This window comes from Engraulis encrasicolus, chromosome 16, assembly GCF_034702125.1.
Source record: "Engraulis encrasicolus isolate BLACKSEA-1 chromosome 16, IST_EnEncr_1.0, whole genome shotgun sequence".
Taxonomy (NCBI): Eukaryota; Metazoa; Chordata; class Actinopteri; order Clupeiformes; family Engraulidae; genus Engraulis; species Engraulis encrasicolus.
Window position 1 is genome coordinate 33,825,088 of NC_085872.1, and position 14,629 is coordinate 33,839,716.

Here is a 14,629-nt window from a genome sequence, read left to right on the forward strand (position 1 = left end):
ATCACATTTGTCTTGGCAAGAGCAAGAGGGCTATTTTAATAAGCTAGGAAAACGAGCTTAATCATTGATATAGAAATGGAAAAAAAACGAAGAATAGAATAGAACACGAGCAACCCTAATCTGAAAGATAACAGGGGATAAACAAACAACAAACAACACACACACAATCAAAACAATTGGCAGCACATGACTGATAGATTCCACAGGAGCTGAGACGAGTTTCTTCAGTTACTACCTACGTCATGAGCAGAAGGTGCTTGACTCTTTTTCCAATGGGATAAATAAATGAACAGTTTCCTTAACTGTGGAAACAGCCCTTACAGTGTTACACTGCCCTTGTCTGTCACAACCATTTTGTGTGTGTGTGTGTGTGTGTGTGTGTGTGTGTGTGTGTGTGTGTGTGTGTGTGTGTGTGTGTGTGTGTGTGTGTGTGTGTGTGTGTGTGTGTGTGTGTGTGTGTGTGTGTGTGAGTGTGAGAGTGTGTGAGTGTGTGTGTGTGTGTGTGTGTGTGTGTGTGTGTGTGTGTGAGAGAGAGAGAGAGAGAGAGAGAGAGAGAGAGAGAGAGTGTGTGTTTGTGTGTGTACGTGTGTAAGTGCGTGCGTGCGTGCGTGCGTGCATCTGTTGATGAACAGATGTTTCCGTGTGCAACTCAGCCACTGTGGAGCTGTCCGGTGCTGAAACCAGAGTAAGTCTGGGTTTGTGTGTGTCTGCTGGAGACTAATTAGCTTCGTTGTGCATTGGGTGCCACTGCGTCGAGCATACATGCAGGGACGGGACGGGACGGGCGGCAAGTACATCACCACCACATCAATCATTCATGAGCTTCTCTCCGCACTCTCTGCTTCCGAGTCTAGGTAATCACTACCACAGGCATGTGGGCTTGGAAATATGCCACTGGGTTTTCTCAGGTCACAACATGGTTACTCATACACACTCTGTCTGGAGACATTGCAGATTTTATCAGTATTGATCCGATTAAATAAAATACCTCATGCTAGTATACCTAATCCTCCCAGGCTTCATTAAAGCATGAAGCTGCATTACCAAGGTGGAGGACGGAAGGTCATTTCTTTCTAGAAGACACGTCCGCTGTCTAGCAAGAGGAGTTGTTTCAACATCCTGGAGAGAGCAGGTACACATATATATTTTCGTTTCGTTTCAAGCAATGCCTTGTCAATTCCCATAGTGCTAGCAAAACAATGCATAGCAAACACCGCTCTGGAAACAACACAACAGTGAAGAGGGAAGGCAGAGGTGTCTGGGGGGGTCTGTTCTATTCCCTTATCTAATTTAACCACCTCTTTGAATCTTTCCCTGAAAGTCCAATGAAACAGCACGCCCATATAGACAAGTGCTGCAACAAGAGCGGGTGATGTCTCTGTAGTGTGCCATGTCTCGGTCAGTGAATCCATGGATGATGTGGCCTCTATCTATTAAGTAGATATCGGCTGGGGGGGACTATATCTGCATACCAATGGTTGACACACACAACCTTCTTTCCTGCAGCGTGTTTCATTCCATAGGCCATACTTTGGTGAGGTGTGGATCTGTGACCCCTGGATTATGCTTTGGCTCAAAAAAGTTCTGCCCTCTTTTATGAACATCAAGACACTGAGTGATTCATCTGCCGTCAATGTAAATATATATATACATGTATTGTTTTTTTTTTATTCTTCTCACCTTTAACATTCTGGTGCTCATCATGCTAAACATTGTCATATTTTATTACTCAGAGCACTAGACTAGACTAGAAAAGTCAACAGCAGTGAGCATGTCAAACATTGTTGCCACATTTTCTTGCCACTCCCTGCTGCCACAAGTCCTTCAAAACAAATGATAGTACCCCTGTAGTTATCTACCTAGAGTCCTTATCTGGGAGCCTATTCCATGCAAGAGAGGCTGCTACAACAAGCCAGAGTTGCCAGATGTAAGGTAATTATCGCTTTTGTACCATCAATAATTTTGACCATTTTGTCCTCTGTGCGATCAAAAAAACATGATCTACGATAATAATTTCAGAGTTGACATACAGTTCATTTAGAACCCTTGAAGCAACATTTGGATCTTGTATGATAATTTTCTCCCTAAAATTCCCCCGGAAACGGTCATTTTGAGGTTTTGGTACTATAATTCAGCATTTTCCATCTGGCAACACTGCTATAAGCAGACGACGGAGGTCAAACAGGCCATCCATCATGTCTTTCCAGCAGCACCCTCTGTTTGGAAGTTGCCAGTGCTCCACCCGAGCGAAGAAAGCGGGAGCACTTGGAGAAGGAGGCTACGGTACGACTGGCAGCGTTCCAAAGACCCCAGCGTGAACTTGCACGCACCCCAGACAGAATTAAAAATGGATGTGTGGCACTGAGTGAAGTCGAAGCTGTCTACAGACCTTCCAGACGTCTCCGGCACCACCTTTATGATCTTGAATGGCTTCGCCTGAGACAGAGGGGGACGTAGTGCTAGAGTTTGTGCGTTGCGTGTGTGCGTGCGTGCGTGTGTGTGGGTGTGTGTGTGTGTGTGTGTGTGTGTGTGTGTGTGTGTGTGTGTGTGTGTGTGTGTGTGTGTGTGTGTGTGTGTGTGTGTGTGTGTGTGTGTGTGCGCATGTCCTAACCTTCACTGTTAAGGGACTATACAGCAACAAATCACATAAATACACAGTCAAAAACCCACATAGAGAAACGCTTTCATATTTGTACATCGAGACCGAGACAGACACGAAACACCTTCGTACAAATGATATTTGAGAGTATGAGACACATGCACTGGAGTGCCTCTCACAAAAATTAAAAACACAGAGTCTGAGACATGCTGTGAAAAGAGGGAACACAACAAACCCGCGGGAAATGAAGGAAAGAAGGAAGAACAGAAAAAAAGAAAAAGAGGACGGATGGCGGGTCCAGTCGGCAGCCAGCATCACACAATCAATACAACCGAGCTCATTTATCAGCTTGCTGCCGTGGGGTGTGTCTATGCACCGGCACTACTGAGTGCTGCATGTCAATCTGTTTTTGGAGCAAACATCAGCGGTGTCCAGCAGGGGGCCCCGGGGGAGTATCCCCACCTGTCCCCATATGGGATCCTCTCCAGAGTCCAGCACACACGCCAGCGCGCCAGCCAGCCACAAACAGAACAGAAGAGAGCTCTGTCAGGGGACCAGCGTTTTTGCCAAAACTGAGGGGAAAACAGCTCCCCTACACCCACCCACCCTCCCTTCCTCCGAGAACAGGTTGCATGTCTCGGCCCACACTGAGTAATGGCCACTTAGCCAGCACTGTTTGTTCGCATGAATTGATGTATAATTGCAGTACATTCTCCTGCTGGGTGCTTGTGCAGGGCGAGAGAATAGGGCTGTCTTTACAAAGATGGACAGAGGGACAGGGGCTAATGACGCAGCACCAAGATTCCTCGTCAACTTCAGCGGTTTCTGAGGAGCTATACACAATGGGGCCAGGCAGCTGCATAGAGGGTGGATTAGCCAATGAACAAGTGTGTGTGTGTGTGTGTGTGTGTGTGTGTGTGTGTGTGTGTGTGTGTGTGTGTGTGTGTGTGTGTGTGTGTGTGTGTGTGTGTGTGTGTGTGTGTGTGGGTGTGGGTGGGTNGGTGGGAGGGTAGGTGTGTGTGTGGATGGGTGGGTAGGTGTGGGGGGGGGTGGGTAGCTGTGTGTGTGTTTGTGTTTTTATGTATGTGTGAAATGTCCAGTGTGTGTGAAATTGCCTCTGTGTGTGTGTGTGTGTGTGTGTGTGTGTGTGTGTGTGTGTGTGTGTGTGTGTGTGTGTGTGTGTGTGTGTGTGTGTGTGTGCGTGTGTGTGTGTGTGTGTGTGTGTGTGTGCGTGTGTGTGTGTGTGTGCGTGCCTGCGTGCGTGCGTGCGTGCGTGCGTGCGTGCCTGCATGCGGTTGTATTTAATGGCAAAAGTGGAGAGCGAGGTATGACCACTCTTATTGGAGGCATTTAACCCTGTCAGTGACCCCTTAAATCTGACCTCCACACCCATTCCAACCCCCTATCGTAACTGCCTCTCTGTGTGAACCCAACCTTAACCCTGCCACCAACCACAACGCCATAAACACCACAAAACCGCATTGACCACTCATGCCCCCACTTCCAGCATGGTAGCCACCTCAGCCCCCCACCTCCAGCATGGTAGCCACCTCAGCCCCCACTTCCAGCATGGTAGCCACCTCAGCCCCCCACCTCCAGCATGGTAGCCACCTCAGCCCCCACTTCCAGCATGCTAGCCACCTCAGCCCCCACTTCCTCCAGGCCTTGACCACTCATGCCCTGTCAGTACTTGGTTAACACTGGTGCTTAGAGATGGAAGGACTGTAAGGGCAGTGCAATGATATTGTAATATCAATATTGCTGTCAAACAATATTACATTTCATAATATCAAGTTGAAACAATGTTTTTGTCATTTGTTCATAATGCCAAAAGGTAGGTCATACTGCCTATACATTCCCCACCACATGGCCGATGGCGATAACAGAGCAAACTTGCTACCCAACACCCATGCAGAACACCGCTGTGCGTTTCTCTATGGCCTTTCACTCACACTCCTGAAGGGAGGGAAGATTGTGAATTGTCCAGCACAATTATTTGTCTAAAAAATCGTGACATCAATATTGACTGAAATAATCGTGATATTGATTTTTCTCATAAATGAGTATCCCTAGTTCTAATTGGATGTGTTTCAGCACTGAGAAGTGTTTGTAATGTGTTTCCATTTGGTGGGTCTATTCACTAAGGCTGGCCATGTATTGTCTATCAATCTGAACCATTTGTTTCACACAAAAATAAAATACCTGGAAGAGTAGCTGTTTAAAGCCAGAGACAGATAGTTTGAAGGTGCGTAGAAGTCATGAATGAGATACCAGGAGCCATCTTTGAGCTCTCAAAGGAACTATGTGAACGTTAGGGTCTGTCACGATCAAGCAAAAAAAGAAAATGGAACCTTGTTCCTCTGCATTTTCCTTTCAGATCCCCTATGAGCACAACACACACACACAACACACACGCACTCAAGTATGCACGCACGCACGCATGCCCGCACACACACACACACACACACACACACACACACACACACACACACACACACACACACACACACACACACACACACACACACACACACACACACACACACACACACACACACACACTTGCATGAACTCATTAGTGTACCCAGAATTTCCCCATCTGAGTGATATCATAATCCCAAGCCATGGCAGGGCGATGTGCAATCTGGAGGGGGTGGCGAAGAAGCAGTGGGGCAGACACCTGCATGAATTATAAATAGGCAGGGCTACGCAGGAGTTTTTTGATCTTTCTCTCAACTTTAGCATCCACCGCTGGGGGTTAGGTCCAATCCTTTTTCTCCCAGGGACCGGCTTGCTAAAGACAGCCCCGAAGGCAGCACTCACTGGCAAATTATGAGCTGTTTTAATTAGTGGTGCATATGTGAATCTGTATTTGAAAAATACACTTCATACCTTCAAAGTCAATGAGATTACTTCCTTTCATGCCACAGGGAAAAAAACAATAGGGATAATTTGGACGCGGAACTTGGAATATCAAACATTCATGAAGCAATAAAGAGATGTGACTGTGTTCTTAACCTTTGGCTACTGTATTCTACAATGCAAAGTCCTCCCAGCCAGATAGAAGATCTGTGATTAAACAAAGACTTCTGCCTCAATTTTGCAGGGACTTGACTAACAGACTTCTACGATTTGCAAATCTCAAGCAACAGTCCATGTCAACGCACACCACCAGCACATAGGCTATAGGCCTACAAACTTTTATCTTCATAAATAACACAATCGTTTTTCAATACTCGACTGTTATTGCATACATTAAAAAAAAAATTAAAAATTAAAAAATCACTGAGACATTGAAGGGTTCTGTTCTCAGTGCATACAATACATCTGGGCTCCCTGTGGTCCAAGGTATTTTGCTTTTAATCTGGCAACTACCCATCATTAGATTCCCACTTGGAATTTCACTCTGGGGCAGATTGTCTTCCATTACTGGTCAGGTGCCGATTTACAAAGCGGCAATATAAAGTCTACTTGGGTTCTTTTTTATGGATTTAATAAATAGGATATCTTGCGATCCAGTGCATTACCACAGAACACCCTTGTGATTGCACTAATAATCTTGATTTAGACATCGTGTTGTGGATGTATATATTTGGAAAGTAAAAGCTGTTTCATTTACCTTTCGTTGAAGAAGTATAGTGTGGAAAAATTCAATCACAATGGTCTTTCGCAAGGTGACGCCGGTCTCGTTGTAGACTGTACAGGATTTCTGGTCGTCTACCCCTAGCGCAGGTGCCTCTGCTGTAGCAGCGTCGCTAAAAACGTAAATGACTCGACGATGAGTAGGCTATGTGATGAAGTGGAGAATGGTGAAAATCTACCGTGTCTAAAATCTGAAGGGTTTCTCCAATGGAAAGGTCACACAAATAGGTAGCGCCGGGGATAGTGAGATGGTCTACGGGTGTGAATAGACCCAAGAGGTCTTCTGTCTCCCGGCACCGATGCCTCGGCTACTGAACAGTGCGCTTGCTGAGACAAAGACCACTGCTGCTGACAGGCTGGCTACTCCCCCCCATTCTTTTTTTTCAGCGACAGGAGGGTGGGAGAGGAGGCAGGGGGAATGGGAAGGTGAAAGGGAGAAAGCTTTGTCACATTCGTCCAGGGGTAAATAATGAAGAATATTTCAGAGTAGTCTATCGATGACAAAATTGCCGATGCGTCTTGGGCATCCAAAATTAAACGAGAATGCCATTTCAGTGAGCCCACAATGACTTTAAATGTGGTTCTTGGAGAATATATTTTACTTGAAGGCCTACTAATTCAAATTACTTTTAAAATGTGCAATTATTTTGGACAACTTTGGTAAGAAACGTAAGGAGTGTCATATGGCAGATACACACCTTAAGTGCAACACTTCCCCAATGTTAGGTAGGCCTATTGATGACATTTTACTAGAGAGAGGTTTTTATAATTTCGGGCATTTTTTAGAATCACTGCTTTATTCACATAGATGGGAAGCCAGTGCAGATTTCTCCAGTACAGACCAGACATCTCATTTCACTTGACAAAGGACTACTTCCCTTCTTACAAATGTCTATCAAACGTCAAGAAGTCCAGCTGCTCATAACTTTTTGGATACCATGACGTGAATGAAGTCAATTCTACTTAGACAACTGAACATGTTACTGTGCATTACATTGATTGTTCCATCCACAAAAAAAAACATCCATCCATTTCCATCAGCTGCCCCAATGTGCAGCCAGGAGCAGCCACACACAACCATCAGGCTCTGCCCATTGACTCTCATAGCTGTGCTGCTCTTTAGCTGGCTGAAATGATCCTCCAGTAGATGGGCACCAGATTTGACATGGCCTCCACGTCTCTGCTATAGGTTGCTTCAGCCTCCTCAACTTCCAGGGAGATGATGAAAGTGGAAGAGTGCTGACTGTTGCAAGGCCCCGGAGGGCATGCAGCCTTGCGGTGATTTTGGCAGCGTGCGACACGGACCAGAGATTTCCACTCAGGCTGAGAGGCATCTCGCTCGTGCTGAAAGGAGAGGGGAAGGCCTTATGCCACAGATAGTAAAGGGGTGGAGGGGGGGGGGGGGTTGGGGTTAGGGCAAGAAATCTCTCTGTTATAAGAGGGCTTTCCAGTTTCATTCCAGAGCTGTCTCAAGCATGACAATGTATCAAAACTGAAAAGGTGATTTCTCTCTCTCTCTCTCTCTCTCTCTCTCTCTCTCTCTCTCTCTCTCTCTCTCTCTCTCTCTCTCTCTCTCTCTCTCTCTCTCTCTCTCTCTCTCTCTCTCTCTCTCTCTCTCTCTCTCTCTCTCTCTCTCTCTCTTTCTCTCTCTGGGGACACACACAAATGTAAAAGAGCCTTTCTGATGATGGGCTGTAAATGGTGTATTTCATAAGCTTTGGAGCTAGAAAGGCTGACTTCCTCAAGTTTTCAAATCAGGTTGAGTTTTGTCACTCACACCTGCCATAAACACCTCACCTCTATAAGAGCCTGAAGACTTGGTGTTACCTGACTCAGGTGAGGTAAAAAAAATAAAATAAAAAAAAATTGGCACCATACTCTGTACTGTGCTGCTGTGTGATTGCTAAGGGAGAGGACACTGAGTGCTTAAGTGGCCTGAACCACAGATCATTAATTTAAAGCGAGAGACAGAAAAGCATTTTTTTTTTCTCCTGTGGGACTGTGGTTCAGTGTTATAGCCATTGCAGTAATTAATCCCTTAATTGGCCCCATTAATCTCGTGAGCCAGCTCTACCATATAGCTCTGGCTTTCGGAGGTGCACATGATACCTCTCAACTCACCTTGAGCCAGAGAGACCTCTAGTCATGTGATCGGCTACAGATATTTCATATAATGGCTATTACGGGTGTTATTGTAAGCATTGTGTAAGGCATAAGGCGTGTGTGCGCGCGCGTGTGTGTGTGTGTGTGTGTGTGTGTGCGTGTGCGTGCGTGCATTTGCGTGTGCATGTGCGTGCGTGCATGCGTGTGTATTTTATTGTAAAGGTTGATGCCAAAAAATACTCAGCGCCAGAAATATGGGCAGTCATGGGTAAGCGGTCAGGTCGTCAGACTTGTAGGTTGCCGGTTCGACTCCCGACCCGCCAGGTTGGTGGGGGGGAGTAATCAACCAGTGCTCTCCCCCATCCTCCTCCATGACTGACGTACGCTGAGCATGGTATCGTCCCGCCGCACTGCTCCCTAGGGGCGCCATTGAGGGCTGCCCCCTTGCACGGGTGAGGCATAAATGCAATTTCGTTGTGTACAGTGTACAGTGTTCACTTGTGTGCTGGAGTGCTGTGTCACAATGACAAGAGTTGGAGTTTCCCAATGGACTTTCACTTCAATTCACTTCACTTATGCTTTGGTGCTGATATGTGTGATGCAATTCTATCCGCTGGCAGGAGGTTGGAAATGCAACACGTAGATGGCACAATGTAATGTACGTGTAAATGGACAAAGAATGTGAAAAGGGCACAATAGATCAGACCATGAACAGAACAATGCTTTCAGACGAATTTGTGACATCAACTTTACCTTGAATTCCTCACCCAGGCACCACTTTCTAACTCAAAATCTCTGGAGTGTTTTTACTGTAGTGTGAATGGAAACCTTTTTTGGTGTTTCTGTGCATAAGCAATTTATATGTACAGTTGTGTTAAACCAGCTTAGCGCAGAGCCTATGTTATAACCTTACTGTCACCAATATTGTAATGACTATTTCTTAATCTGTTACCGAAGGCTTTTGGTACTGTCATAGCAATGTTGTTATGATGTAGTTGAGTTTTTTCAGCAAATAGTGAATAGGTCCGCCGGCGACCCCATCTGCAGTAAGAGGCTACTGACAAGTGCCATAGCTTAAGACCGTGCCTTCAGCCAGTTCATGCTTGAAACAACTAGCCTACCAGTTTTACTAATTGACACTCATCACTGTGTTTTGACAGACACTGGAAACCTTGTTGCATCTTTATCATGTCTGGTGACTCCGGACCCACTATGTTTTGCTGAATTTTGAAATGGAATCTACATCGCCTTGAAGATAAGTAAATAAAGAAGCACTCACAGCAATCTACATCGCCTTGCCCATGTTATGCAGGCCCGCTGATGGGGGTGGGGGGTGGCTATGTTGTCCCAGGCCCCGGGAGATAGGGGGCCCAAAATTGGATCCCAATTACATTTTATGTATTGCGTAGTAGGGGGGGGCTTTTAGATTACTTTGTCCTGGGCCCAGCGAAAGCTGTCAGAGGCCCTGATGTGATGTATCAAGTGTGTCAAACCATTCAGAGCTGCATTCATTTTTTTCCACAAAAAGACTATTTCAGCACATTTGCATATATACGTATGAGTCAACCTGCGCAGAACTAAATCAACAACCGTCCAGGTTCAGTTTTGAAGTGCCACACTGTGTTGCTACCGAGGGGTGACAGAGCAGTAAATCCATTTAAAAGACTACACATCATAGGAGAAAGGTCACACATGGAATAAGAGACGAGATGAAGAGAGCTGGCTATACTTGAACCTCTGAGGCACTTTGGAGTCGCCTCCTACACTCCTTGACCAATTAGTTTTGCCACGTACTTAATGGACTGAGTGAGTCAGTGTGTGTGTGTGTGTGTGTGTGTGTGTGTGTGTGTGTGTGTGTGTGTGTGTGTGTTTAAGTAGCCCCAGGCAACACTCCACAGACACTCCATGACAAATAAGCATATTACATAAAAGTCCCACTCCCTGACCAACAGACGTCTTAAGGGTTGTGGGAAAAATAAAATTATGCTCAAGCTTAAGAGAGGGGCTTCTCTCATTTTACACCCAGACACCCACACGCTTGCACGCACGCACGCACACACACACACACACAGAAACAAACACACACACACACACACACACACACACACACACGCACGCACGCACACACACACACACACACACACACACACACACACACACACACACACACACACACACACACACACACACACCAGGGCTTGACATTAACTTTTTCACTTGCTGGCCACCATGTTTCCACCCGAGTCACTAGCCATTCAGTTATTCTACTAGCCACAAACGTGGTATTGTTTTACTTCTTTATCATGACGCTGTACATCTAACCTCAGAAGATGAGGTGCTAAAGCAGGAAGAAGATGAGTGCACAGCTTTCTACATTGAATCAAACAATCTAATCAAACAAAGAGAAACTTAGTAACTGAGCTTTTTCTTGAACTTCAATACAAACAATTGATACACACGGGGCAACGTGTAGAATATAAACTACTCTGATATGTTATACCAGAGAATAAGCTACCTGCCAAATTGGCTAGTGACACTGAAATTATTACCAGGCACAGGCAAGTTTGACCAGCATTTGGCCGGTTGGCAGGTACCAGTGTCAAGCCCTGATACACACAATGGGACAGTAGCACACCGATTAATGGAAATATTTTCTTTGTCCTCCCCTGCACCCAATACTTACAACAGACATAATTGCAGTGCAGAAATACTCTTTTGAATATGCTCACTGGGTGTTTGGCCTCACTCACACAGACGGCCTCTTGAAATTTGGACGCAAAACACTAATGATGAATGGCTCTTTGACCAGCCATGGACAATTTTAAAAAAAAAGATGACATGGAGATGACATGAGCTAGCCAACTCTTCGCAGTAAGTGACAGGATGCTAGAGCCGTCCTCATCTGGCCAGCTTGGCAGCTCCTTTCCCACAGCTGTTTCCCTACTGAACTCTGATCCTGGTTGGATGCCCCCGATACATATTACCCCTCCCCTCCCTCCTATCATGTACTCCTTCGCCCATATAGTAGGCCTACATGTTTTGAAGGAATCTGAATATTGCCCCCAATCTGATACATTACATTTGGATGTCCATGCATTGTTTTATCCATGAAGGAACAACTCTCTCTTAGTTTGTAAGAGGCAATAAAGGTTAATTTCCCAATAAGCCTCCAGGGGATAGTTATGAATCACTGGGGCTGATTGCTATTGGCTAAAACTATCATTGTATGTGACATCATTCCATGTGACCTCACTTCCTGTGGATGGTGTTTTAAATCCGGACCCTGGCTTTGTTCTTTCTTCTTCTTGCTTGTACCTGTACCTGTTAGCACCTCCTCAGGGAGAGGGGGTGGGGAGGCCTGTGGACAGGCATTTGGGCCTAAAGGCCTCCCCTCTCTCTCTCTCAAGCAAATAAACCTTGCATTTCTGAATTTCAACTATTGCACTGAAACTGGTCTTAAATATTAATTATTAGTAAACCTAGATACTATCAGTNTTCATCTGAAATAGCACAGCTGTACAGTATTGCTTAGTACACTGCTCTACTGTATATTGCACGACTATCTTCTCTGTGCTCTTTTTTTATGTTTTGGGTGTGTTTGTTTTTTCAACTTTTGAGTTTTTTTAGGAGCCACGGTGGGACCCTCTCCATGCTGTTTGGATCGGATGCAAAGCCACTTCATTACCCTGCATTGGCATGCATCATGACAATGAAGTTATTAAATAAGAGTTTTGTGCGGTCAGTGCTGTTTGACACCGTTTTACGGATGTGCTGAGCCAGTTGTTTGTTATAGGAGTGAAATGGTAAACACTGAGAAAGGTTACCAACCAATAAGGGAAGCAGTACATTGTCATTGGTATCTTATACAAATGTATACTTTGTAACGTTACAGATTTTGTTGTAGTATTGGTGAAGAAGAAGCTTCAGCTTCAGTTTGGTAGACGGCACTTTGGTCTATAATTGGGCATAAACTATGCTGCTGTTTTGAGAAGAATGCTGATTTGCTACTCATTCCCACTCTTTACAATTTGGGTTTCAAAAGGCTAAGATCGAGGTTAGATTTTTTAAAATCTTAAAAATCTAAAAAATCTTATTTTACCAAGCTGGTCCTGAGTAGTGTAAAGCTTCAATGCTGATCTGTCTGGTGTCAAAATGCCGTTTTTGTTACAATAACAATGAACAATAGCCTGCTTACAAAAAAATGGTCTGGTTTATCTGTGATGTTTGTCCAGAACATACAATGCAACCCTTTTGTTTTTATGTCATATTCTGTCCCAAGCAAATAAAGAAATAAGCAAATAAGTCCTGAAATCATCATCATATTTCCCATCATCATTTCTTTCACACCTTTCAATTGATAGTCTACTGTGCTGTAAAGGTTTTGTAGTTCAGAAGTGGCTCCATGTTGAGCATTCGGTAGCCTGCCTGAGAGACCTCTGTATCCCAGTGTAGTCCTGCAGTAGTCAGCACACCTCCATGCCAGGGGTGAATTTCTCAAAACCAAAGTTGCTTACTACATTAGCTACTTTGTTGTTTTCAATGCATTTTCCCATTGGCAACTACCGAAGTTGCTAACAGGCTAACAACTTCTCTTTTGAGACACTCACCCCAGGTGTGTAACCACTGGAGGGAATGTGACTCCCAGTCATGACAAACCTCACACCCCTGTTGGGTCCCACCTTTCATGTTCCACATTGCCTTGCCTCCTCCTCCTCCTCCTCCCCCTCTCCTCTCTCCTCCTCGGGTCTCTCCTCCCTTCCTCCCCCTCTCCTCCTCGGGTCTCTCCTCCCTTCATGCGCGCTATTTCACCCCCATTGCATCAGGCTCCCTCCAGCAGCTGTGTTTGAGAACAACGCTCCCGAAGCATGTGGTTTTCACTACAGCCCCAGCACACAGCACTGATGTGCATCTGCACTGTATATAGGCTGCAGGATGGTATACCATTAGTCTTGGGGGGGGGGGGGAGACCTGATGAGCCAGACCCCTGATGAGGGTCTTGTGTGAGGTTGAAATGTTGTGCTCTTTCTCATTTATCATTTATTTATTTAGCAAGGGAGCTCGTACAGTGTGCTGATGATTCTCCCCTTTTTTCATGTAGGCCTATTCAGTGCTATGCGGCATAGCAATTGAATTTGAGATGTGCGCGCACTCCATACTTTTATACCATCAGTCCTGGTCATCTCACATGCCACTTTGTTTTTTTAATGTGGCAGGCATCCAGGCAGGACTGCACTGGGACAAACAAAAAGAATCAGGCCTAGCATTTTCAGCCAAGACCAGTCCACCCAGGCACTGAGGGAGACACTGAAGCCTGCGGAAAAAAAATAGTGGCTATTTTTTACCTGGTTGTCGCTAGATTAATGGGTTCCGCCTTGCTCTATGAACATTCATCTGGATCTATGCCATATGCATAGGTCAGCAAAAGTGTGTTTTTTTTGTTGTTGTTTTTTAATCATTGCACGTGATTGGGGAAACCTCTTGTCTGACACTGTTAATGAGGTACTACTTTAGCTAGTCACAAATTCGAAAAATGTATTTATGGCCAGAAGTGAGCCCATGCAAGCGATTATTGTTGTCTGACACAGTGGTCGCGTTTCACTTATTGTTCTCTTGTCCACTACGTATAAACTTTGACCAAGTAACATCTCTGAAAATGCTGCAATCCTGATTGGTTCACATGCATGGTGGTTTCGGAGCAGGGCCAATCTGAAAATCCTCCAGACCCATAGCCCCCTACTGCACGCCGTACCTCCTGTGGCACGCTGTAATAGCCTAGTCATTGAAAAGTTAACTACTATAGTACTACACTACTATGACAGTGCACGGGGCGTTTAGTCACACATTATGACTCGGTCATTGCCATTATGGTTACAGCTCATTTATAATGCCGAGTCTTAAGTAAGCTCAAGAAGCTGGGCAGAAATACACACAAGGGCATGGTAGAGTCAGGTTAAGTTATTTTCATCACAAAAGCAAAACTGTTTTATTTATGTCTGACTATCTCAGAGATGCCGACTGAAGTGGTAGAAGAACTTCAGGGGAGGGTCAGGCCATAATCATCAAAGGTCCACTGGGCAAATGCCCTGTGTATGCCACATGACCAATACAGCATGGCCACATGACCAATACACCTATAGGCATTACACCTTTAGCTATTTTTACTTGGCTGTGTGCTTGACTCAGAAACTCAATTGAACACAAGAAAAAAACGAGAGTATAGGTTTAATAATCCTCCAGATTCTATAATGATTTTCTGTTGCTATTTGTCATGATGAGTACCCCATT

At 45.1% G+C, this 14,629-nt stretch overlaps 1 protein-coding gene across 1 annotated transcript in view; it reads right to left on the bottom strand.

Annotated features, from left to right (window-relative positions):
* ncana (neurocan a) overlaps window positions 1–6,251 on the bottom strand; it is a 75,648-nt gene extending 69,397 nt beyond the window's left edge. Inside the window, exon 1 of the mRNA XM_063219494.1 lies at window positions 6,219–6,251. The gene's annotated coding sequence lies outside the window, so the exon portion shown is untranslated. The remainder of the gene's footprint in view (window positions 1–6,218) is intronic.
* Window positions 6,252–14,629: the final 8,378 nt, after the last annotated feature.